The following is a 25,122-nucleotide window of genomic DNA, read 5'->3' on the forward strand; positions in this document are numbered from 1 at the left end:
TACTTCACAGTCCTCTGCCCTAAAGGTGAATATAGAAGGCATCCAAGGCAGAAGTGAGCTCTGTCCCATAACCATCCCTAGGTTACAGTGGGGGTGACTGCTCTAGGACAAAGTTGGCTTCACTGGAACCAGGCCCCTGTCAGTGAAGGTAAAGGATCCCCTTTAGCTGCCAGCCCAAAACCTTTGAGTGGTAGGACAGAGCAGAAGGACTTACTCTGTCCTGGAGCCCCTGGATTGAGACACCAAGCAACAACAGAATCAAGGAAGTGACGTTTGGCTCCCCTTCCATCAAAGCTGCGGCACAAGAACTCCTGGAGTTCTCCCCAATCTTGACGCCCAACCTCCTCTGCATCTTCGAGTTTTGCTCAACATGGATGTCAAAACTTTGCTGTCTCTGCATCTGAGACCTGCCTAGTCGTCTAGCATCTCCAACTCGTCACCGCCACCTGGCTACCAGCTTATTGAGCCACCATCTTAGATGATGCTGTAGTAGTACCCAAATGCTGTTTTGAGCCAGCAACGTCCACTGGCCACCCAAGGCCCATTTGCACTCTCTCTGCACTCGAGGCAGCTTAGTCTTACAGTACTGCTGACCCGACATCACCTGTTATCGCCAGCGTCTTTGATCCTCAAGTGTTCACCGCTACTGAACTACACAGCATCATTGGGCCCGGTGTCACCACTCCCCGACTTAACAATGACCTAGCACTGAAAAGCCTGGCACACCGCTGTTGAACCCCAAAGACAAGAACATAAGATACTATGAAGAGGTTCCCATCCCCAGGCCCACTATTTGGGAGCATAGTGACTTTTAAGCCACCCTTCTCTACCTTGTTCTTCAAGACATATGTTTTGAACAGTGACAGTGTGCCAATATGGTGTCTGAATAACCCTGCTCATCTATCCAGAGTGCTCTTTCCATCAAAGTCTGCATTCCCTGTGTTCATTTACTGGGTTGAGTTTTCTTAGTTTTTTTTCTGATCAGTGTGTTTGAATTTTATTGTATGATTAAAAGTATTTATGTTTTTATAGAACCTGGATTGGACACTCTTGATTTTGGAACCATTGTACTTAAGTTGTTTTAGTTACTACTGTTATCCCCTCACACCCCTCCTTAATATGGAGCATGTCCTTGACCTGCACTACCAAATGAGCCGAATGAGGTATACCTTTCGGGCTGTGCCTTTTTCACCTTTGTGTTTGGGATCATTGCTGGTTCAGTAGTAGGGTGGGGCTGAGCAGGTGGTTTAGGCACTTCTCATTTGTGTACTCCTGCAGAGCAGTAGTCATTTAGTCACACAATCAGCAGTCATTATCTACTTTATCCTACTCACCAAGGACAACACAATAACAATATGCCGTTCAGAGCAATTCACATTTGCAATAACACCATGAATTAGTCCTGTTGAGACACAGTAGCTCGAAAACCACAAACCTAATTTAAAAGTTGTGATGCTCTGAGTTATGCGTAATTCTTGAATAACTGCATACCTGATTTGATCAAATAATCGGTTAGGCTAAAAGATTTTATTGCAAGGTTAAACATCATCAATAAAATATAAAAAGTCCAATGATATACAAATTGCAATCATTTCCCCCAATAGATTTAAACAAAGGATTTCGCCACAGATTAAAAATATGTGTTCCTCTGTATATCATGTTATAAGACAAACGTTCAAAATGTGAGAGGATAAATGATTCATGGATATACAGCCAAGTTTGAAAAGTCTTGACTATTGCTTTTAAGAGAGATAATTAGTTATAGGAAGTAGTGTGAACAGACAAGAAACCTGCTTTCAATTAAAGAAATGTTTGTGATTAAAGCTCTCCTTCATACAGAGGACGGTTTGGGGCAGCAAAGTATATGTGAGGATTGACTGAGAAAGGCATTCGACAGACCTATATATCTATATATATATATATATGTATATATATATATATGTATTTTTATTGCATTATTGGCTTTTTGCAAACAGAAAACAACAACACATTATCCAATTCCATCATTTCTCATCAAGATCTGATGTCTAGAAACCTTTCAAATCCATATCAACAACATTCACTGTTTACAATTCCCCCAGTTTATCACAATGTATTACCCAAAGGCTATGATAAAACTCTGTCAAACAATCATCCGACATACAAAATTCAACAGTTACCAGTCACCCGAAATTTTTCATATGTAAAATAAGATTAAACCATTAAGACCTTTGCCCTCTAATCCAGGGATTCCTCAGGATTTCTTAAATATAATTTCCAAAAAAGGCACTGCTGATCAGACCAATGAGAAGCATTCCCCACTCAATAAAAGATTCAACCATTCTGCCAGTGTTAAAGTGCTTACTCAGGTGACTTCTGAAGAACCTAGTTCTTTTAATTCCATGAGAGAATTACAGAAAATGGCCAATATTTTCCTCTGATCCAGTATGGTTACAAAAGCTACACTGTACATCTCTCTGTCTTTTTCCAGACCTCATGGCCAAAACCTCTTTAGTAAGGAATAGATTAAACCTTAGCCCCATAAATTGTGCTCTGTAGGAGCTTTTTGGAAATGTGATCAGGTACCTTGGAAGAGTACCGGCATCCCTTGCGTCATGTTTTAAATTATAAAAGAGTTTAAACCATTTTGTGTCTTCCAAAGTCACAATCCAATATGCTCTCCACAGATACTTTTTACATTTTATCGGGTTTTAACTCATATCTTCCTCAGTGGCGGAGGCTTCCTCCAATAATTCCCCACAGTAGAGTTTCCATTTCATAAGAGTTTTGTCCCTGCCTTGTAACAGTGTTCTTTTTAAGAGCCATAAAGTCAGAGAAGGGGTCTCCAAGATACACTTCCTGAAAAGGGACAAAGACTTCCGTTCTGCCACTGCATTCAACGAGGTCAACCCTAGTTCCCGCCTAATCACCTGTATTGGGGTTAATCTCAGGAGACCCAACACTCTTTTACAGAAAAAGCCCTCCCGTGTTGCCCATATTGAGTGGCGGATAAAGAATAATGACTCTGAGCCATAGGTCAAAACCGCTGTCACCTTTAGTTTGTAAAACTCAACCAACGGTATGCATGAGAAACGACCAAATAGTCTATTGAGAATCCTGCTTGGGGTCCAGCGTTCTTGCCCTATTTTTAATTAGCGCCTCAGTTTTAGATTACACCTTACTTCAATTTATACAAACAACCAGATATTTTAATGAGTCGACTTGTTCAAATCTTGTTGACCTCAGGCTCCAATAGAACTGCAATATGGCCCTGGATTGCACTTTACCCAAGATCAAAATCGTAGTTTTTGCTGTATTTACTGCTAGCTCGTTCTCCCTAACATACTCCTCTAACATTGTGAACTGGCGTTGCAGACCAATGGGCATCTGGTCCATCAAAACCAGGTTGTCTGCTTAAAGTAAGTGGTCCAACGGTGTGCCATCCAGCCTCGGTGGAAATGTTGTTGCTTGGTTTAGTGTCAGCCCTATGTCGGAGATATAAGATTAAAAAGCGCTGGCGCTGGGAGACAACCCTTCTTGAGGCCTCTAAAAGTTGGGATTTCTTCAGATAGCCAGCCCACTTTATGTAGCCTCATCCTCAAGCTAGTTCCCGTATGTAATGCCCACAGTTGAAAGCCTGCACTAGGTCAAAAAAAGCCACATATGTCTTTACCATACCTTCCAGATCCATGACCGTAAGCACATTAATCAGGGTGCTGTTCAGACTGGTTCCCAGGCCTTTTACAAAGCCAGTTTATAATTGGTCCCTATGGGACGCTCTTTTGGCCTATTCATTCAATCTCTTTAATAAGCAAGAGCCAAAGATTTTGCCCATGACATCCAGAAGGGCAATACGGCGATAGTTGTTAGGGTCATCTCTATTGCCCCTCTTAAATATCGGGAAAATTATGGCTTGTGTCCATGAGACTGGAATGGCTGGGTCACGCTCGATCCACCCAAACATTACCTGGAGAAAGTGCGCCCACAAATTTCCTGTTGGAGCATTATATTTGAGAGTCTATCTGGGCCCTGGGCAGGAGAAGTACTCACCCTTTTAATGAAGTCCAGTATGGCGTCAACATCTTGTGGGTCCGTCCAGGCACCTGAGGTTCCACTGCCTTCTACTTGCTCCAAATCAGTTGAGGCAATGTAGAGGTTTTTAAAGTAATCCTCCCAAGATGAATCAGAAAACCCATTTACTTGAAGAGCATCTGGGGCCATGTGGGTAGACTTAATTAACCCCCAAATATCACCTGTGCTTTTTTACTGATGGCCCTCAACATTTTCTCTGCATTTTGTTGTAGCATAGAGGATTTATGACCAGGCAGACAGTTATTGTAGCCACTTGTCAATTTACTAATCTCTGCTACTAGTAGCTCTGGATGTAGCTTTTTAGCCCTTCTAAAGGCTCTTTTTAGCTCCCTTCTCTTTCCTACCACGTTACCATCATTCAATGGAATAGCCGAACGGTTATGCTATTTGACCATGAAACAGTTCAACTGGGGCTTAAGAAGGATTCTGTTAGCCCGATTTACTCCTGTTGAATATTGGGCCATCAGGCTCTCTACATTTTTCCTGGGCATTCTAATTCTGCACCCTCCATTCACTATTTCCACGTTCATAGTCATACAATCCCCCACCTTTTTGCCTCATCCCACCACTGCATTTTCAACAAATTATGGGCACTGGCTAATGACAGCCCCACCCCAAAGTCTTTCATCTTTTGAAACAAGTCCCGGGAGACAAATATGTAATCAATAATAGCAACTTGGCTACCTCTAGAACAAGTGGGCTTACACGGAATGTCAGCTGGAAAATAACCATTAAGAAGATGCAAGTCGCTTGAGTCCATCAATCTAGACAAAGCCAGCCCTCGTGTATCTGACTGGGACAAGTTAACTCTATCCACACGGTTAATAAGACCACAGTTATTCAGGCATGTGTTGTTAAATTCCCCACATATTATAACCGAGCACCCCTCCCCCTCTACAAATGCTTCGTCGATGTGTTGTGTAAGCATGATGCTTGTAAAACGTATGGAGGTCTTTAAAAGCAGCCTTTGGAAGCCAGCCAAAATATTGTTTTAAAGCTACAGAGGATTGCTGCTGCCCTGTGTCTTGGAGTATTGGGACTCTGCTATCTGCAAGACCTGGGACAGAAGAGCCCTTCTTCTTTTTAAAAGGAGAGAAAGAAAAAAGGCGAGATGGATTTTACTTTTAAATGAGTGGCGAAATATAAAGCAAATTGTGCTTGGTGTTTTAGATCTAGAGCGCTTAAGTGCAAACGCTATTTTCATGTATCAAAATTACAGAAATATAAAATTGTGAGCCCGTATTTAACACGTGTGATCATGCAAGAAATGTATCCGTGACAGACATGCATTTTTTACCAACTGCAGAACGTGAAGCTGTGGGTGCGATAAGGCAGGCTTACAAGCCTGTGTTTTTGAAAAACTAGATGTGGACTTTTGTGATAATATCTCTAGGCCTTTAATTATGCTATTAGGCTCGGACTATGTATTAGCATGGCTAACAAAGAATTTCATGATGGTGTTTATAGCCTATTTACATGAAGGGAGCAGCAGAGAGATATAAAATTGTGAGCCAATGTTACACATGTCAACGTGTAAGAAATGTATTTGTGCCAGGTTGCATCTCTATATATTTTATTTACACAGTGTTTTTTAAATTATATGATTAAAGAATGTAGAGCTCTGCAAGTTTGCAGGCTAGCAAGTATAATGTGTAGAGATGTTGATAACTATTTATGACACAGCTACTTATGCAGGCCATCGCATAAATATTAAATTATGTCGATATTTTTTTAAAGAGCCTCCCGACATATGTGTGGGAAATTTTTGAGTAACGGTTTGCATCTTTACATATGGAAGCTTCAAACATGAAGAAAATGTTAGCTAGTCATTATAAAGTGTGGGCTTTTGCCACTATGTAATACTACAGCAGTTTTAAAATGCAAGCTGGTGTACATATTTGGAATGAGCCTGGAAAGATAAGGCAGGCTCACACTATGAACATTTATGTGGTGTTGGGTTCTGGCAGCCAGAGTTCTAGGCCGTATCTGTAGATTTAGAAAATGTATTGGGTGTTATAGTGCACACCACGAAATAGCCAGTATGTGTTTAGAGGATAGCACACAATATTGCTACAATTTATTAAAATTACAGTTTTAAACCTAGAATGATACTATTATTTAAAATGTTTTAATGCTGAGGCCTGACTGTAATTGTGCACACTTCGATCAGCCCAAGATATAGGACCATTGTGAAGATGGCACATAGGTTAATGTTAAACAGCGCAGATCCCATGGAGAAAATGCCAGTTTTTTTCTTGCACACAACCAAAATGAAAATGTTGATTTAACAAAGTTACAAATGCATTCAGGGTTGAGCCATGTATGAACACATTTTATAAGGAACATACAATGACAAAGTTGATAGCCCGGACCTTTGGTGTAGGTATAGTGAAGCAGAAATAAATGGAGAATGTTAAACTTGGGCTGTGCTACTAATGTTTGAATAATGTAGTGTTTTTGAATAATAGCCTGTTGCATGTGAGAGATCTGAATTTGAATACAGGGGTGCAGAAGGAGGATTGTTATAGACTGTATTAAAGACTCTGGACCTTGTTGGAAAGCGTTGCTTTTTGCTCAGCACGCACAACATAACCATTTGCAGCAATGGTTATGGACATGTCTCGAGAAAAAAGCAGGGTTTTTGGAACCCGTCACTATACGTAAGGACAAGATATAGGGGGTTTGGTGGCCCCCATTACTTTGTCATCACCAGGGGCTATGCACCAGAGGAGCTGCTGCTACCAAGTTATCAATCACAGGGTCCTCCAGATAGTGGTTCTGATCGCCAAAACCGGCAATACAGAATATAAAGCATTGTTTTGATTCATCAAAGGGCCCAAGGAATGCCCGTGGGGCCCCAGCGAGCTGTTCTTTTTTGTTTTTGTTTCATTAAAGGGTCTGAAGAATGTCTGGGGGGGGCCGATGTACAGAGTTGTTCTTTTTTAAATGTATTAATCGGCCGCTAGATTGCCTGGGGTCCCGACGATCGAAATTGTTCCTTTTATTAAATGTATGAATGGGACGCTGGATTGCCTGGGGGCCCTGAAGCATGAAATTGTTCTTTTTTGTTTTTAGTTCATCAAAGGGCCGAGGAATGTCTGGGGGCCCTGACGATCGCAGTAGTTCTTTTTCTGTTTTGATTCATCAAAGGGCTCAAAGAGATGTCTGGGGGGACCCAAAGTGTGGAGTTGTTCTTTTTTATTTTTTCAAAACAGGTGTCGTGGGATGGCTGACAAATGACAACCCATTGTTTTTACAGGTGTGATGGGATGGGGCGCTAAATGGTGAATGATTTATCATAACTTCTAAAGATATGTTGTGTGTGAAATACATTGCATGAGTTTTATACAATTTTAAGGGGTGTATTGTATCATGTTTTTTATTTGCAGCTTCTAGCAATGTAGAGGAGGCCATGCATTTCATTTGTACATTTTTGTGTAGCCCTTAAACGTCCAATATAGATGCATGAATATAGCAGTGTTTGTTTGATCAACTTCTAAAAGAATGAAAGGCTAACCACTCGCTGTGATTTAACCTCATCCGAGAAGCTCACACTATCTGTAAATGTTTTGTGAATGCTCAAGTATTTGTCATTATGGATACTAGGCTAAAACACACCTTTGTGTCTGTGCTGGCTGGCCCTTCTATAAGAGTTATTTTGTCAAAAAACATTTAGAAAACGCCCACACCGCAATAACACTTACACCTGATAATAATATCTGGTTTTATAGTTGCTGGCAACCTCTTTATAACATCTTGCAACAGCAGTTTGAACACCTTCAGTCATATCCCGTCATCGCCGATGGTCTTTGTGGCATAAGTGGGGGCATGTTGCTGTATTCGCATTGGTTCCCCCAAGATGGCGGCTCACATCGTAGGCAATGCTCCAGTCTGCAATGAAGGTGCAGTCTTGTCTCCGCCCACACTGTCCTGCAGTGTTCATCTGTGCTCACGTCCAGTAACGCAGCGCATTGTATTCCTCTACCCCTGGTGTTACGCCATGTAAGTTTGTGTCCCTTTGGTTAGATTTTCTGTAATTTCAAACCTCTCTCGATTTCCTTACCTCTCTTTTACTTCTTCGTCCCATAGCAAAGCAGAACACTCTGTGACAGAACGCTACATTTCTGCCTCGGTTCTCGGCCAGCATTCGCCAGTCCGGTAACTATGCCTACAGTGGTACATTCCATTCCTTCATCTCAGCAGACTTGCTTATACTTACTCCTAAGGTTAACGGCCAATCCTTTGTCACTTCTGCAGGAGAGATTTCAGAGGCATTAACGAAACCCCTGTACCACTTTCGGAGTCCCTTCTTTCCGATTGGATCCGTGGCTTCCAGCTCCGGGGATTCTGACCACACCTTCAGTGGTACGTTCGGGTTCTGCTCCCATGAGTGTAGTTCACAATTCATTCCTCAGCTAACTTGTGTTTCCATTCCTTATGCAGACAGTCACCCAGTGATTACTCCTTCCATGAAGGGGATAAGATTCCATCAACAGGATTTACCAAGCTTCCCTTGCCTGGTGAAATTCAATCATTTCATCTCAGTCAAGAACCTTACCGCACACGGTGGGCAAACAGCGCTATCGCAATCCTCTTACTTCCTAGTCTTTGTGTCTATCATTCCAACCTCTCCTTTTCTGACTTCAACGCAGGTGCTATCCATCCCTATTCCGGATCTCATCTTCGGCTGGAAACCTCCTAGACCCGCTCCTCATTATTGGGTAATATTCCGCTCACGCCAAGTAAACTCCTCCTTTTGTCAGTTTTCTACATCTTACTCTCTCTTTCTTAGTACAGAGGACTCTGCATGGAAGCCCTGACCTATCCAGCTACACCCACCTCTGCAGACATCACACCACCTGTAAACTACGCTCACCTCAGCAACCATCTCATCACCAGCCGAACACCAATCCAGGTTTTCTTTCCACATAAGGGTTCCCTGGAATTCCTGTTCAGCCCAGGTTCAGTCCTGGGCTGCATAGGGAGACCAGGTGGATTTTCATTTGTCCATGTTTGCTGTGCCTGTCTAAGGTTGGTGCAGTTTTGATTCCTCTCAGTTCTCACCTGTTATTGTGCATACAAGAGAATTACGTCATTACACCTTCGGTTTGCAGAGAGTATGCTCGACAGTCTCAACGACAATCTTTTATTGCCGCAGAGCATGGTGAATATGATTATTGTGGACGATTTGATGGCCGAGGGGTGTCAGAATGCCAACCTAGAAAAAGCCTTTACTTAATATTCCCATCACTGCAGTCTGAGAATTTGTTATAATGTGCAAAACGTATTTAACAAGGGAAAGAGCAACAGATTTATAACACTAAACGCTAGTTATATAGTGCTATTTAAAACCCCTGTGATAAACAACAATTAGCTGTGATAGCCCGCCAGATGTATCTGAGCTAAAAGCATTTTTTCACGGAGGCTTTTGAAAATGTGACCAGTAAGCCCTACGGATATCCCCTGGTTGATTTAAAAACAACCACTCTAGTGGTTTATAGATTGCGCACTGATATATTTCTGCTGGAATTACCCACTGTTTATATCCCGAAAAGACATAAGAAACCAACATTAAGCTCAATATTGCATCAGTAGCAGGTGGCGCTTTTACCATGTTGACATGCATACGAAGAAACATTGCGCTGTTGAAAATGCTTGTATATGCCTCCCCTTAACAACTCAAGGCCTTTCTAACAGCGCCTCTGATTATTTGGTGGCTGCTATTTTGGAGATCGCTCAGAACACTTTAAAAGGACACATCCCCCAACACACCGTCGAAAATAAGTTTGTTGAAAAAGAAAAAGAACATCATCAATAAACTGAGCAATAAGCAAATATCTATAAGTGCTAAAAGAAAACCGGTCTTGCAGGCTTGCAGATTCATAGGATCGCTCATAGGCCTAGCCCGACCACTAATCATCAGCTTGCTCGGGGGAAAATAATGGAAGACACCCATACAATGTATTTGGTGGACAAGCATCAGTTAGAAAGCCTGACGACTCCCACACCCGTGGTGAATTGGGATTTTGAAAAGTTGTTACCATGCGTCTCGACTCGAAAACTAAAGTTGCTTTAAACAGATCCGATTAAGCAGCGCCTGATAAAGCGGCATTGTATTCAAATATTCTGCATAAATACTTAAACCACGCCTGGCACGGCGATGCGGAGAAAAACACACTAACTTTATACATGCCACCCAAAGAATCTAGCGGTGTGAAGGCTCCACCAGAGGCAGATCCGGTTGTGGCTGATGTGGTAAACACTCTTAGCCAATGCTGTAAACCTAACGCTGATCTATTGCAACTTAAGATGAAACTTGCAAAGGATGTGGCCATGTGGACCGATAGGGGAGAGCTTATTTACAAAGGCAAGGTTTTAAGGGGTTTGAACCTGAATTATCCAGAATGGGGTGTTACAAACCGACACCCCATGGCTATAATAAATGCCCCATCGGCTGGAAGGAGTTTATGCAAGCGGTCGCTGATTTAATTATTCCGACTTCGGAAGTGGGTAATGTCGCTGAACTACACCTTATGTAGTGGTTAACATCTGGTGCTTCTGCAACTGCTCGCCAAGAGCACAGCCACATCTCGGGAGGATAGCTCAGGGGCAACACTCTCGCCTTGGAAGCAAGACGACACAGAGCAACCCATGATCGATCCCCGGGTCCGCGCTTAGAAAGCTCTGGGTATTAAGCGCATTATAAATAGCTGATCATATCATATCATATCATAGCCCTTTAGTCACCCCGATAAGCAGTCCCCGATCCGCAGTCTCGAAAATGTATGGAATACCAGCTGGTTTAAGTAGTCTTAAACCCCTGTCATTCATGACTCTGAAATGGATAGTCCACGCCGAAGACACAACAGGCCTATATGGTTATCCGAATAATGCAGTGGACCCCATTGTTGAATGTATACCTTTATTTTCTGTTTGTATTGAGATGGTTGCGGTATAACATTTTTTCTCTCAGTATTATATATGTCTTTTTTATTCATAAATATTTTCAATTCATAAAACCAACTGGTTCTTCATTATGCTATATTATTTAGTATTTATAAAAGCACACAGTGCTTCTTTTTTTTAAAAGCTATTTGATTGATACATATATAACTGTATAGACGATCCACATTTACATTTTTGACACACTGTAAACTTTTTGCGAGATCTATACACATTACGTAATGTCTTGTTAACAAATCTGGTTACCATTTGATTGTTTTGCATGCAATTGATCGTATACATTTTCAAAACAGCCAACAGCAATCTCCATTTTGACATTTGACTGATAAAGAATATGCAGTGTTTACAACAGGTCATGGCTTTAGAGTCTTGAACTGGTACAGCAATATAACGTAAATACTTTGCTATGCTTCTTACATAGTCTGTTAAAAATCTGGCGTATATGGGGTGTTGCGAGAAGTGCACCAAACTGTAAAACACTGTCAGCACATCCACCTCCAGCCTCAGAGATATCCAATGTGTTCCACCCCACACCTCTGGATCGGTGTTCACCACCAGGCTAACTGGGCGATTTCTGGGTAGGCGTCTGGGACATGTATCGCTGGCATACACATCATAAAAAAAATTCTGTGCCTCTCTATACTTGCGCAGAAATGCTTTTATCTGTAGCGTATCCATTAAATATAAAAAATTATGTTTCTTTGATCGTTGATCTCGAGAACGCTATCAAAAACACTCCGTACTAGCATGGACTGTGTGGCGGTTAGGTTTCTTTCAAACTTTATTTCAGTGCATAGGTTTCAGCTCCTCGTAAGGTTGAAATGCCCCGCTGACGTGTTATCAGGTCTTAGATCAAAGGCCAATAGGGAATAGCCAAGAGTATACTCGTTGTGTGTGAATAAAACTGGTACATCACTCATATATACTCTGATTATGTTCGGAAGTCCAAAATTGGGAGTGTATGCTTTGGTAAGAATCAAAACACTGTTCTTATTCACCACAGCATAGTTAATGTTGCAGTCTTTGAACTTGAATGAGTTTTTATCATATGCCCCGCTGAGTGGCGTTGTTTCAACAATTCCCATGATGATTATTTTTGGGAGCTGCCCCAGAAACAGGTTGTCTTGACTGGTACCACGGGTACCGATAGGAATGCTGAAGACTTTAAAAGCGCTCTCGCCACAGGATACCTCATGTTAGATATCTGCAGCGCCTCTGCATGCCCCAGTCTAATAGTGAGAGAACCGCTTACACGTTTAATGAATAAACTGGCCGATACACTGACTAGTTTGTATTGTTTGGCGTCCCCACTCATGAGGCAAAAAGCGTCTGTGTTTCTGGATAGTTTCATTTCAAGATCAACGCGGTTGATCTATAGTTTATCTTGAAAGAAAATGTCAGCGACCTAGTAAATCAAATACTCAACTGGTCCTGGCGTGATGGGCTCTTTTCATGAATCCCTTATCACCATTCAGAAACCCGCAGAGAGCTGCTTATCCAGGACATCATGACCATATTTTAACAAGCACACTATATAGGCCCTGTAGGCATACATATTATCGCTCTTTGCTATCATTCGATTGCCCAGCATCACATCCACCGGATTAAACATGGTGGCTATCGGGTAAGCGATCGTGGCCACTCGTGCGGTAGTCGCACTGTCGGTTCATCCACATTTGTTATTTTACATGTCAGATGTAGCAGCGTGTTGTTCAAAACCTTGTAAGTCTAGCCCGATACATAAAATTCAATGGAGGCTAGCGGTGATAAAGCCGCCAGAGGCGAGACCTCGATAAAGAAACTGTTATCGATGCTGGTTTGGGTCGGGGTCTACGGTAAAGAGATCGAACTCCGATTTTACAAATTCCCCGGAGAATCAGTTTAAAAAGGATATTGTTCTTTAAAAAATATCACCGCCCTTGTATCTTTAGAAATAACACGTTTCTTCTTTTTACTGCGCTGTTTATGTCAGGCTTTTGATTTGCTTTTCCTGGTGGGTTTTGATGACCACGCAGCAGAGATGCTGATCTCTTCCTCTTAACATTCCTATGTGGTTTATAAATTGAGTTCTGATCCATCCTGGCCCTCCTTTTTCTCTTTGGTGAGCTGTTCAGCACCCACCGTTGACACGCTTCCCACAATGTCTTTTGCAATATTGCTAGCTGGTGTTTTCACGTGTGGTTTGGTTAGTTCAAAGCCACGATGTAAAAAGGGCATTGGGTGTCTGAAAAGACTTTTAAAGATACCGCAGAGTCTCGCCCCATACATTATGGGGATTCCGCTGAAATATGGTTGATTGTCATGACCGGCCTGGTTCATATAATATTCCATATAGGCCCCAGGGTCTGCATAGTTCTTCACCACAGCCATTATAACGCTGTTTTATATGTTTTTCAGCTCGAGTGGTCGAAAGTGTAACCGCAGCCAGATTATTCCATATTTAAAGTTGTTGCTGAGACTCCTTAAACTAACCCAACATTGCATACCCCTGCTTCGTTAAGCAAGCATGTCACATTCCATTAGGCGCTCATTCATATATACTTTATCGCGGCCGAGTTGGGAACTTTTTTTCAATTATGTTTCTAACACCAATCGAACACATGCGTCTAAACTGCTACATTTTTAAAAGAGGGTTATCGCCGATTCTATATCCCATAATGTTTTAGATATGCATCGTCCAGTTCCTGCACGGATCCTTATCCGTGTCAGCGGTTGCGTCAAGCGCAACAAATATATGAAACATTTAGGGCTCAACACGAAACATAATTTACGTAGTGAATTATCCATGTAAGAGATTTCAAAACATGTGTGAGCATCTTGCTGGGGATCATTAATTTTATGTCCGTAGTCAGTCTAGAAAAATGGATACCTCTCTTGATTGACGGGAAACGTATTTTGGTGGCCGAAGGCCAACCGTCTCATGTACGAAACGATAGAAATACAGGTTTCCGAGTTTTACGAATGAACGGCCATTTTGATGTAACAAGGATCGCCATTTTGTTTTCTAACAATTGCTCATTGCTTTCTGTTCACATTGCTTTGCAGCACATTTTTCCGCTTACACTGCTCGACTGTTAACATTGTTGTCTGAACGTGAAAGGACAAGGCCGCAGGGCCGCGAGGCTAATGAGAGTTTGTTGAAACACAAAGTAGGCAGCTCCGGGGAGCAATGCTCGGCTCTGCCCCGAATGTAGCCTTGAAGCAAATCCGCAGGGCATTTAATCATTTCACAGCTGCCAGGCAGTCTCGTTTTATGGTAGAATATGTTAGAATAAAGCAGCTAAAGGCTTGAATTATGCTCTTCTTACGGCCCCCCTTTTCCGAGCCCTGTAGAGCGTGTCGGCTCCCAGGACACGAATAGCACCTCATAGATAGCAAGGTCTGGGATGTGACTCTTCCCTCGTGTGTAGCTTGCTTCCAAGAACAGAAGCACTGTGTTCTGTTCAACAAAGAAAAGATGTCTCCGCACTTGCAAAGTTGCTTATTGTTACTAGAATAGACATTTGAAGGTGTCATATTCGTCGAAAGTGTCCATCATCAAACCGAGTTCAAATAAAACCCAATAAAGGGGGGTGTTAAACATGTCACAGCTGATTGTATGATATGCATTTTGTATATATGTAACTGATGTACGTAATTCGCTCTCTTGCGTCCCTTGAGGTCTAGAGATACACGTCTCGGGGCGTGAGACTGAGTTGGCCAACTGAGACTATTTGCTTTGCAATAAACCCTAGCTTTGGGAATACAACCTCGTGTCTGGTGTATCTATTGTGTGTGGTGACCTGCCTTGTTCCCATAGACGTGAGGGACCCTTAGGGGCCCCTTTCAGTAGCACCGTTTGTAAAAGTGTTGCTTTAAACAAGCTCCAGTCACTATGGCTATAATACACATATACATGAATATCAGTGCAAAGAGGAGCCATTGTGTCCATATCGGTCTCGATTAGCGTAATACATTCCTTCCACAGACTGTTGTACTCTGGTCTTTCAATTAGTTTTGAACAACAAGAACAATGAATAATAGCATTGCCTTTAAGGCTGTCAGTCTCCATTCCATCAGTGAAAGGCAAGCCTTACACAGGCTACTTTCAAAGTACCCAGGGTATTAACTTTAAATTAGTTTGAACTGTAAGCACAATAAATATGAATAGTCTCTGCCACAGTCTGATCCTCCTCACTCCTGCACGCATGACCCTGTTTTTCATCAAGACTCCACGTGGCAGAATCAGAATCAGCCTCTGGCGTTATCGCCACTTGCAGGTGTAGAGCCTTAGCTTTGCAGTCCTTGTCTTCAGAGCTCACATCAGCCGCAAATGGCGGCTTCACAACCGCATCGTCATTGTCCCAAAACTCTTCGGGTTCATAGTTGGCCATCAAATCCTGAGCATCTTCCATCCCATCATACACCATAAAATCCACAGGGCTTCCTGGGGGCATTTTACCTTTGTCGCAACTGTAGCTGTTCATAATAGCTGTTTCCTGAATAGCGCCTGTAAAGCTCAGAAAGCGTAGTGTTTTCCAACTCGCCACAAAACCTATATATCCAGGTTGTAAGGCTCACCCCTGATGCCGTAAGAGCCTTAAGCCAGCCCTTTCAATCAAAATTGATATCAAACATTCTTGAAATTCTTAAAATATATCCAATTTATATAAAATGTATTAAAGGTTGTACCAAATGCAACCCCACTTTATATAAACATAATATCAAGTTTATATAAACAGTATTCAAAGTCTTATTAAAAGTCCACCAACTTAATATAAAAATAATATAAAACATATATAACATTTATATAAAATTATTAAAGTTATTATCAAATGCACGCCTCTTTATATAAAATAATATGAAACATATATAACGTTTATATAACATTATTAATTTTCTTCTTAAATGTACTCCAATTTTATATAAAATTTGTATAAAACTGTTATGAAAACAATGATGGCTACTGTGCCTAGATTTGTGTTTCACCTATATAAAAAGTATTATAAAATCATGGCGTCAGCTATGTATTTAAAAACCAAACCCAACCCCCGCATCATCAACACGTCACCACGACCAAACCCTAACATTCGCAGTCTCTCTCTTCACAACTCACTTCGCCCTCCAAAAGGCAGCAGTGCACACAAGCGGTTCCCAGACATATTTTTATATAAACTTTATATTCACTTTATATCAAACTGATATAAAGTATATCCTTTTTTTAATATCCTACTGCAAAAACATTTTATATCAAGAAATATACATTTGATATAAAATAGATATCTTTGATATCAATTTTATATTACATTTATTTCAAGTTGATATTATATCCATATCAAAAGCAGGGCAGGACTAAGGACACAAAGGGGGCGTACCCACCTGTAAAAAATGTAACATTGCAAAAAAGGGGGCCCCATATACTACTAACATTTGCAACAAAAAATGTATGGTTCTAGTTTTTCCACCACCTTCAATGGAAGATTACAGTAGCAGTATGCAAAGTAATTAGCTCCTGAACAAAAGTCTTTTTGTGTTTTGAAACTATTATCAAGAATTAAAGACAAACAGTGAAAGAAAATGCAATGCAATGTTAAGGACTTTTGCATGCCGTCATGGTTATTTCACAGAGCATGCAACATTGTGTAGTGGATACAATTTCAATTTGAAAGCTACTAGCCAGCCATAAAGTCACTCGCCACCTCAATTCTATACAAATAGACAGCACACAATTTCTTACTTGCTAAGAGTAACTTATCTGTAGCCAATGGCTGGTGGCAAATGCAAATTTTCGCTTTGATTATACACCCATCACATTTCTTATCAAGCACTGTTCACACCTCTTTTGGTGCTACACACTGATGTGTTCTATTGGCTCCCATTGTAATTCTCTGCTAACACAAAGTGAGACCTCAGGATGAGCTCCTGCTCTGCACTTAAAATATCGCATGATGTGAGCGCAGAGCAGTTGGAAAGCTTTGAACAGCTAATCCTTGAACAGAGAAGCAAAGTTAGGCTTTTCCCTCTCCAGAATAGGCTGGATGTGGGGCACAGCCCATTTAATCGGGCTGTCTGTTAAATACAGTATGGTTGGCCACCCTACAGATATCTTGCCTTGTCTTTCTCTAATCTGGTTTAGGACCAGGTGCTGCATGGTGTTCGCTGCTAGGAACACCAGCCCGTTACAGGGTGCCTAAGACGTTTTCTCACTGTTCCTTTAGCCAATGTTCAAAACTACTGCGCCACAATGGATGAATTGTCCAGTCCACTGCTCCATCGTATCATTGCCGACTGCTCCTCCCACACATTCGCTGTGAAATTCTACGCTCCAACACACAATATGCATTCCAACCAAGCCAACCACCAATGGCAACTGACCACTCCTCCTAACTAACATCAAACATCAGAATGCTACCAACACCTTTAACCAACCTATATATCACAGTCAGTACCAATGCATCCTCTCACCATGGACACACAAGACTTCCGTCTGGATGCAGTAACCCCAAGTGCTCTCAACGTGAACCACCTAGAAACAGACCCACACACAATACACAGGTATTCCAAACTGCATGCATCAACACATCAGCAAAGCCATATAGTATTTTTCTTCTTACCCATAACCCTCTCTATTTCAGATCCACCAGAAAGCCAGGAGCCCATTTAAGGTGCAGCGGAACACGGTATAGAACCAAGGAACATAACATATTGGCATGACAAGAGCTTGTGGCATAGGACAATGCCATAATTGTACCCCCTCCATCTCCCTCCTTGTCCCGAACCTCCCTTCTTAGGATGGGCCTGTTAGCATTCACTACAATGTTCCCTTTTGTATCTTGCTCAATTAACCTCCTCATAGTGTGACACCACTGAACTAGACAACACATGCGCACACACACACACACACACACACACGTACACCACAAAATACCACAAATTGATGCCACATCACAATCGGTACAACCACACTTGCATGACCTTCACTACTGCCACCAACATGCTTACACTGCAACCACCTCTTCCACACCCACATTAGTCATCCTCTCCATGCTACAACCCCTACCACCACATTCACAACTGTACTTGTGTGTTTTGACTTCAGCCACCACTTTCACCTTAGAGCATTACAGTTCACCACTGCATTCAGTTTAACTCACTGCCACATGCAGGTTGTGGCCACTGCTTTCACTATCGCCGTATCATAGTACTTTGTCCATCCTTGAACAGACCAGCCTCCTTCGCCTTGGGCACTCATGGTTTGTTTTCTAAAGCTGCCCCTCCCTTTTTCCCTTCACCCAATTAGCAAAAGGGGGACACCAGTTGATATTGGAGTACACATCAAAATATCCTGGGCCTGGAAAAAGAAGAGAGTTATGCTGTTGGTGGAGATTACAAGAGAAGAGAGAGAACAGAAACCTAAAGTAGATTGATTTGCCACCACTCACGTCCCACTTCCTGGCTGAACCCCCAAACTAGTGGAGCCGGTGCCTTTAGCCACACAGGGGCATAACTGGGAAATGGGAGAGAGCAACCAGGAACAACACTTTGCCACAGTTCCGAAGTTTCTTTGCATGAAGATTACTGTTGTGGAACGGATGACATAGTATTTACTTCTGCCAATGATATGCAGTTTGTGCATCCTGCACGCTTAGGTTTGTTTCCTGGTAGAATTGTCTCCCCTCTTCAACTTTGTGATCTATAAAAAGTCTACATTGTATTTGGATAGTAGTGGCAAATGTTATTACAGTGCAATGAAAGAGCAATACTGTGGTAGCAAGTGCCATTTGAAAAATGCATCCCTTATCTTGAAGAGAGCTGGGGTTAGGGGATGGGGGATCTTAAGGCTGATGCAGAGAAAAGAGGAGTATATTGTATGGGTGGATGGGGAAGAAGTGACATGAGGTGGTGTCAAGATCTTTGCAATAGCCTACAAAAGCTCAACACTCCGGCCTGTCCATAGGAATGTGCTTTGGAACCTACAAAGGCTCCACACTCCGGCCTGTCCATAGGAATGTGCAAAGGGACCTACAAAAGCTCCACACTCCGGCCTGTCCATAGGAATGTGCAAAGGAACCTATAAAAGCTCAACACTCCGGCGTGTCCATAGGAATGTGCAAAGGAACCTACAAAAGCTCAACACTCTGGCCTGTCCAAAGGAATGTGCAAAGGAACCTACAAATGCTCCGCACTCCGGCCTGTCCATAGGAATGTGCAAAGGAACCTACAAAAGGCTCAGCACTCCGGCCGGTCCATAGGGATGAGCAAAGGAACCTACAAAAGCTTAGCACTCCAGCCTGTCCATAGGAATGTGCAAAGGAACCTGCAAAAACACAACACTCTGGCCTGTCCTTAGGAATGTGCAAAGGAAGCTGCAAAATCTCAGCACTTTGGCCTGTCCATAGGAATGTGCAAAGGAACCTGCAAAAGCTCAACACTCCGGTGTGTGAATAGGAATGTGCAAAGGAACCTACAAAAGCTCAACACTCGAGCCTGTCCATAGGAATGTGCAAAGGAACCTGCAAAAGCACAACACTCTGGCCTGTCCTTAGGAATGTGCAAGGGAAGCTGCAAAATCTCAACACTTCTGTCTGTCAATAGGAATATGCAAAGGAACCTGCAAAAGCTCAACACTCCGGCCTGCCCATAGGAATGAGCAAAGGAACCTGCAAAAGCTCAACACTCCGGCCTGTGAATAGGAATATGCAAAGGAACCTGCAAAAGCTCAACACTCCGGCCTGTCCATAGGAATGTGCAAAGGAACCTGCAAAAGCTCAACACTCCGGCCTGTCCATAGGAATGTGCAAAGGAAACTGCAAAAGCTCAACACTCCGGCCTGTGAATAGGAATGTGCAAAGGAACCTGCAAAAGCTCAACACTCGGGCCTGTTGATAGGAATGTGCAAAGGAACCTGCAAAAGCTCAACACTCCGGCCTGTCCATAGGAATGTGCAAAGGAACCTGCAAAAGCTCAACATTCCGGCCTGCCCATAGGAATGTGCAAAGGAACCTGCAAAAGCACAACACTCCGGCCTGTCCATAGGAATGTGCAAAGGAACCTGCAAAAGCAGAACACTCCGGCCTGCGAATAGGAATGTGCAAAGGAACCTACAAAAGCTCAACACTCCAGTCTCTCCATAGGAATGTGCAAAGGAACCTGCAAAAGCACAACACTCTGGCCTGTCCTTAGGAATGTGCAAAGGAAGCAGCAAAATCTCAGCACTTCGGCCTGTCCATAGGAATGTGCAAAGGAACCTGCAAAAGCTCAACACTTTGGCCTGTCCATAGGAATGTGCAAAGGAAACTACAAAAGCTCAACACTCTGGCCTGTCCATAGGAATGTGCAAAGGAACCTGCAAAGGCTCAACACTCCGGCCTGTCCATGGGAATGTGCAAAGGAAACTGCAAAAGCTCAACACTCCGGCCTGTGAATAGGAATGTGCAAAGGAACCTGCAAAAGCTCAACACTCGGGCCTGTTCATAGGAATGTGCAAAGGAACCTGCAAAAGCTGAACACTCTGGCCTGTCCATAGGAATGTGCAAAGGAACCTGCAAAAGCTCAACACTCCGGCCTCCCCATAGGAATGAGCAAAGGAACCTGCAAAAGCTCAACACTCCGGCCTGTGAATAGGAATATGCAAAGGAACCTGCAAAAGCTCAACACTCCGGCCTGTCCATAGGAATGTGCAAAGGAACCTACAAAAGCTCAACACTTTGGCCTGTCCATAGGAATGTGCAAAGGAAACTACAAAAGCTCAACACTCCGGCCTGTCCATAGGAATGTGCAAAGGAACCTGCAAAGGCTCAACACTCCGGCCTGTCCATAGGAATGTGCAAAGGAAGCTGCAAAATCTCAGCACTTCGGCCTGTCCATAGGAATGTGCAAAGGAACCTGCAAAAGCACAACACTCTGGCCTGTCCTTAGGAATGTGCAAAGGAACCTGCAAAAGCTCAACACTCCGGCGTGTGAATAGCAATGTGCAAAGGAACCTACAAAAGCTCAACACTCCAGCCTCCACTAGGAATGTGCAAAGGAAAGCATTTCAATAAGATACATATATCTCACTTTTTTTCAACCCCACCCCCACTCCAAATAGGAAGCCTAGCCCCTATTACTAAAACATGATCGTCTAATTTCTGGTTTCCCGTTGTTTTCATGAAGTAAATTACTTTGCAGTAATGTATTTGTGGTAATTACTTTAAATGTCTGTTATGGGTAAAGGGGCAAAAGTGGGTTGGCAGGGGTTTGAGATAGGAGTTGCAGTGAAGGGGGAAGAGGGGCATAGGGTTGTGGACCCGCCCCCAAAAAAGTAATCATCACAGAGTAATTTATTTCGGTGAAATGACATAGAAACAGCAGCCAGGGAGTAATCCTCACAGAATTCATGCATGCATGTTGTATGGAAAACAAGACTTGCCTCAAGTTCAACACTCAACTATTTCATATAACATAATACTTTTTTTTTATTTCAGTAAAATGTGGGATAATGCTATGAGGTCTATGGAAATTGAGTCAACGCGGACAGCTTGGCTATATACCCACAACTGTCGCTCGTGTACATTGTTTTACGAAAGTGAAACTGAAAAAGCCAAACATGTTATTGCTGCGTGTTTATAGGCCATATTTATTTTATTTCACAGTATCAATTTCAACACTTGTCTGTTTCTGGAAGCATCCAAGATATTCAGTGTTCGAAGTGGGATGCAGTGGTGCGAGCGGTGCTCCTCTACTTTTTTTAAATTACGTTTTACTATTCATATAATTTGATTTAAAAAAGAAACTATTCCGGAATGGTCTTGTTTTAAACTATAAGTGTAGGAATCTGGTGAAACTTGCACTTCAGTGCATTGAACGTTCGCGTAAACCGCAGGCCATTTGTTTGGGGGTTTGTATTGTGGGTGGCAGAGGGGCGTGGTGATGGGGTTTGTGGGGAGCGGGCAGGGATTATAGTTCCACTACTTCTTTTCATACACTTTGACCACTGAAGATATTGCCTGGGAGTATTAGCAGAGGTCGAAAGGCCCAGAGAGACAGCAGAGCAGGCCTGTACAAGGCAGTGACTGCCGCTTTGATTTTAGCGAATGTCTTCTGATGCTACTGGAAGAAATGGCGCTGCTCTTTGATTTCTGGTACACTACAGAGCCAGTTTAAGAGGCATGTATTTTTGATTTTATATGTATGACTGTGCTTTTAATGTCTATGGGACTTTCATATCACATTTGAGATGGCTCTGTCAGCCAGAAGACTCATGGAAGGGCAGTGATGGGGAAGGCGGGGAGTGAGTTATGGTGGGAGGGCTTTGAGCGAGTGGTGGGGGTCCGAGAGTGATGGTGGGGGGCTGGGAGTTAGTGACTGTGGGGGGCTGGGAGTGAGTGATGGTGGGGGCTCGGAGTGGGTGACGGCTAGGAGTGAGTGATGGGCGGTGGGTTAGTGGTGGGGACGGGGAGTGAGTGGTGGGGATGGGGAGTGAGTTATGGTGCGGGCTGGGAGCGGTTGATGGTGGGGGCTGGGAGTGAGTGATGGTGGGGGCTGGGAGTGGGTGATGGCGGGGGCTGGGAGTGGGTGATGGTGGGGGCTGGGAGTGGGTGATGGTGGGGGCTGGGAGTGGGTGATGGCGGGGGCTGGGAGTGGGTGATGGCGAGGGCTGGGAGCGTGTGATCAATGGTGGGCGCATGAGTGAGCCATTGTGGGGGCATGAGTGATTCATGGTGAGGGCATGAGTGAGTCATGGTGCGGGCTGAGAGTGATATGGGAGTGATGGTAGGAATGGTGGATATTGCAATGATGGTAGTGGGTGTTAAGGATATGGCAGTGGGTGGTAGGCAAGGCAGTGGGTGATGGGTCTGGGAGTGAGTCATTGGGGCTCGGGTGAGTGGGGGCTGAGAGTTATATTGGAGTGAGTCGTGGGAATGTAAGTGAGTGATGGGGAGCTGGGAGTGATGGGGCTGAGAGTGACATTGGGATGTTGACTGGGATGATAGGGACGTGTGAGGGATATGGCAGTGAGTGATGTCGGGTGCTAGTGAGTGATGGTGGGTGGCAGTGAGAGATGTGGGGATGGCAGTGAGTGATGGGGGTTGGGAGTGAGTGATGGGGCGCTGAGAGTGAGTGATGGGGTGCTGAAATAGCTAGTAGCGGACAATGCACACATTTAATATGGTTATACTGTTAAATCAAATCCTGTTGAAAAAGTAAATATGTTTACTGTTTAAATTTAATAAATCATTGTTTTAAAAAAGGGTGTGTTTTTATTGCATCTTTCACAGAGTGGGTGGAGTGTTGTTGGATGCTTTAATGGAGTAGTATTGAGTGTGTTTTTAACATATGGAGTTTCTTTCCTATTTTTACCCCCACAGTCCCCGCCCCTGTTTGGGGTGGAGCTAAACACATAGGGCCTCATTACGACCCTGGCGGAAATCGAAAAACGATGGCGGAAATGCAATACCGCCATCGAATAGCGCTCGGTGCGACTATGACCCGTCACCGCAAAGTACGATGCCATTAGCGACACCGTAGTGAACGCCAACGCTAACTGCACCAAGTACGCGCGCGCGCGCGCCATGCCAAACCGTAATTACCACCATGGCGCAAAGGTACGCGAATTCTGACCCTAGCGGACATGCACCTAACGCCATCAAGCACGGCGGAAAGTACCATTCCGCCATGGTGAGAAGTACGTTATCGCGAACCAACCATAAACGGCCCCACTGAGTGCCTGTACACAGCTCCCTGGCCACATAGTACAACTCCCCGTAGGTGCAATGAAGTCACACAATGCAACCAGTGAAATGTACTAGTCATCCATGCCTGCCAACGAACAAATGAATCTCAAGAGGGGCCAATGGGAGCTGCAGGGCACAGATGGCACGAATACAGAAGCCATCCCAATGGACATGACCTCAGTCTCCCACCAAGAAACGCACGCAAACACAGGCACCTGTGACCAGCAATATTCCGAAAATCACATCATTCCACCAATCCTCCTGGCTGACCGGCATCTGTTACACAAAAGCTAATCCCCCGCCCCTGAGCATGACATCATTAAAACAGTCATATTGGCAGCCCTCATCCCTGACCTCACTGGGCTTCGTAGGCAAACGCGCCCAGCACAGTACCACGCAACTATACTCCGAAGCTGGAACCCAATGCAGATCTCCTCACAATACATCGGTCCCCAAATAGGAATATGCCACATCACTTGCAAAGAAGAACGTTACACGGTCCATATCAGAATAGAAATTAAATGCACAACAAATTCACCAAGCCCATACAGCCATTAGGCCATGAACCCCAAAACACATTTCACCATTGTGGGCTGCATCCGCAATAAATGACCAGCTACTTCTTGTGTGACGCCCTGTTCCTTCATGGTACACAGGGGCTACATTCTCGTACGAAAAGGCAACATGGAAGCGCCTAGAACCGCAGGGCCGTCCCAATAGGGAGGCACTAGTCCAGCTGAAAGGCCGAAATGTTGCTCCTAGCCACTAGTACTGCGTAAGGGCATGTGGCCCATTGGCGATCGTCCCATAAGATCGTAATGCTGCTCCACTGATTAACACGAAGCAGCAGGTGTCGGGAGTAAAATCCATCTGCAGGAGTGGCATACAGATGGCAGTGGCAAAAGGGGAGGAGATACCTGTCAACCAAATGAAATGAAAAAGAACAGTATGGCCATCAGAACTACATTTGAATTACTCACTTCAATGATCACACCAAATCCACAGCCATATGCATGCTAGCCCACTCCAAAGGATCATCACCACCCAAAAACCACTTGCGAATCATAAATATCTATATCGAGGTGAAAACACCATCACAAACGAGTGTACCTGTGCATGCGTCTGTTAAAACAGAATCCATCCGATGGGATTGGTAGCGTGCATAGACACAAGTGTCTGAGTGCGCCTCGAGACAGGGAGGGCTCAACAAGGCCAGATAGACGATGGTCCCACTATGGCAGCCCTGCATCACATAGCGCAGGGGAGGCGGACAGATTCCAAGAAGCCCTGTACATGGCAAACTCTGTATCAATTCATCTGTCCATGCATCCATTCATCATTCCCTCATCCCGTAATGAAAACGCCTGTTTCCATACTCACATTACATGTGAAA

This window comes from Ambystoma mexicanum, chromosome 1p, assembly GCF_040938575.1.
Source record: "Ambystoma mexicanum isolate Mex_15411 chromosome 1p, UKY_AmexF1_1, whole genome shotgun sequence".
Classification (NCBI taxonomy): domain Eukaryota; kingdom Metazoa; phylum Chordata; class Amphibia; order Caudata; family Ambystomatidae; genus Ambystoma; species Ambystoma mexicanum.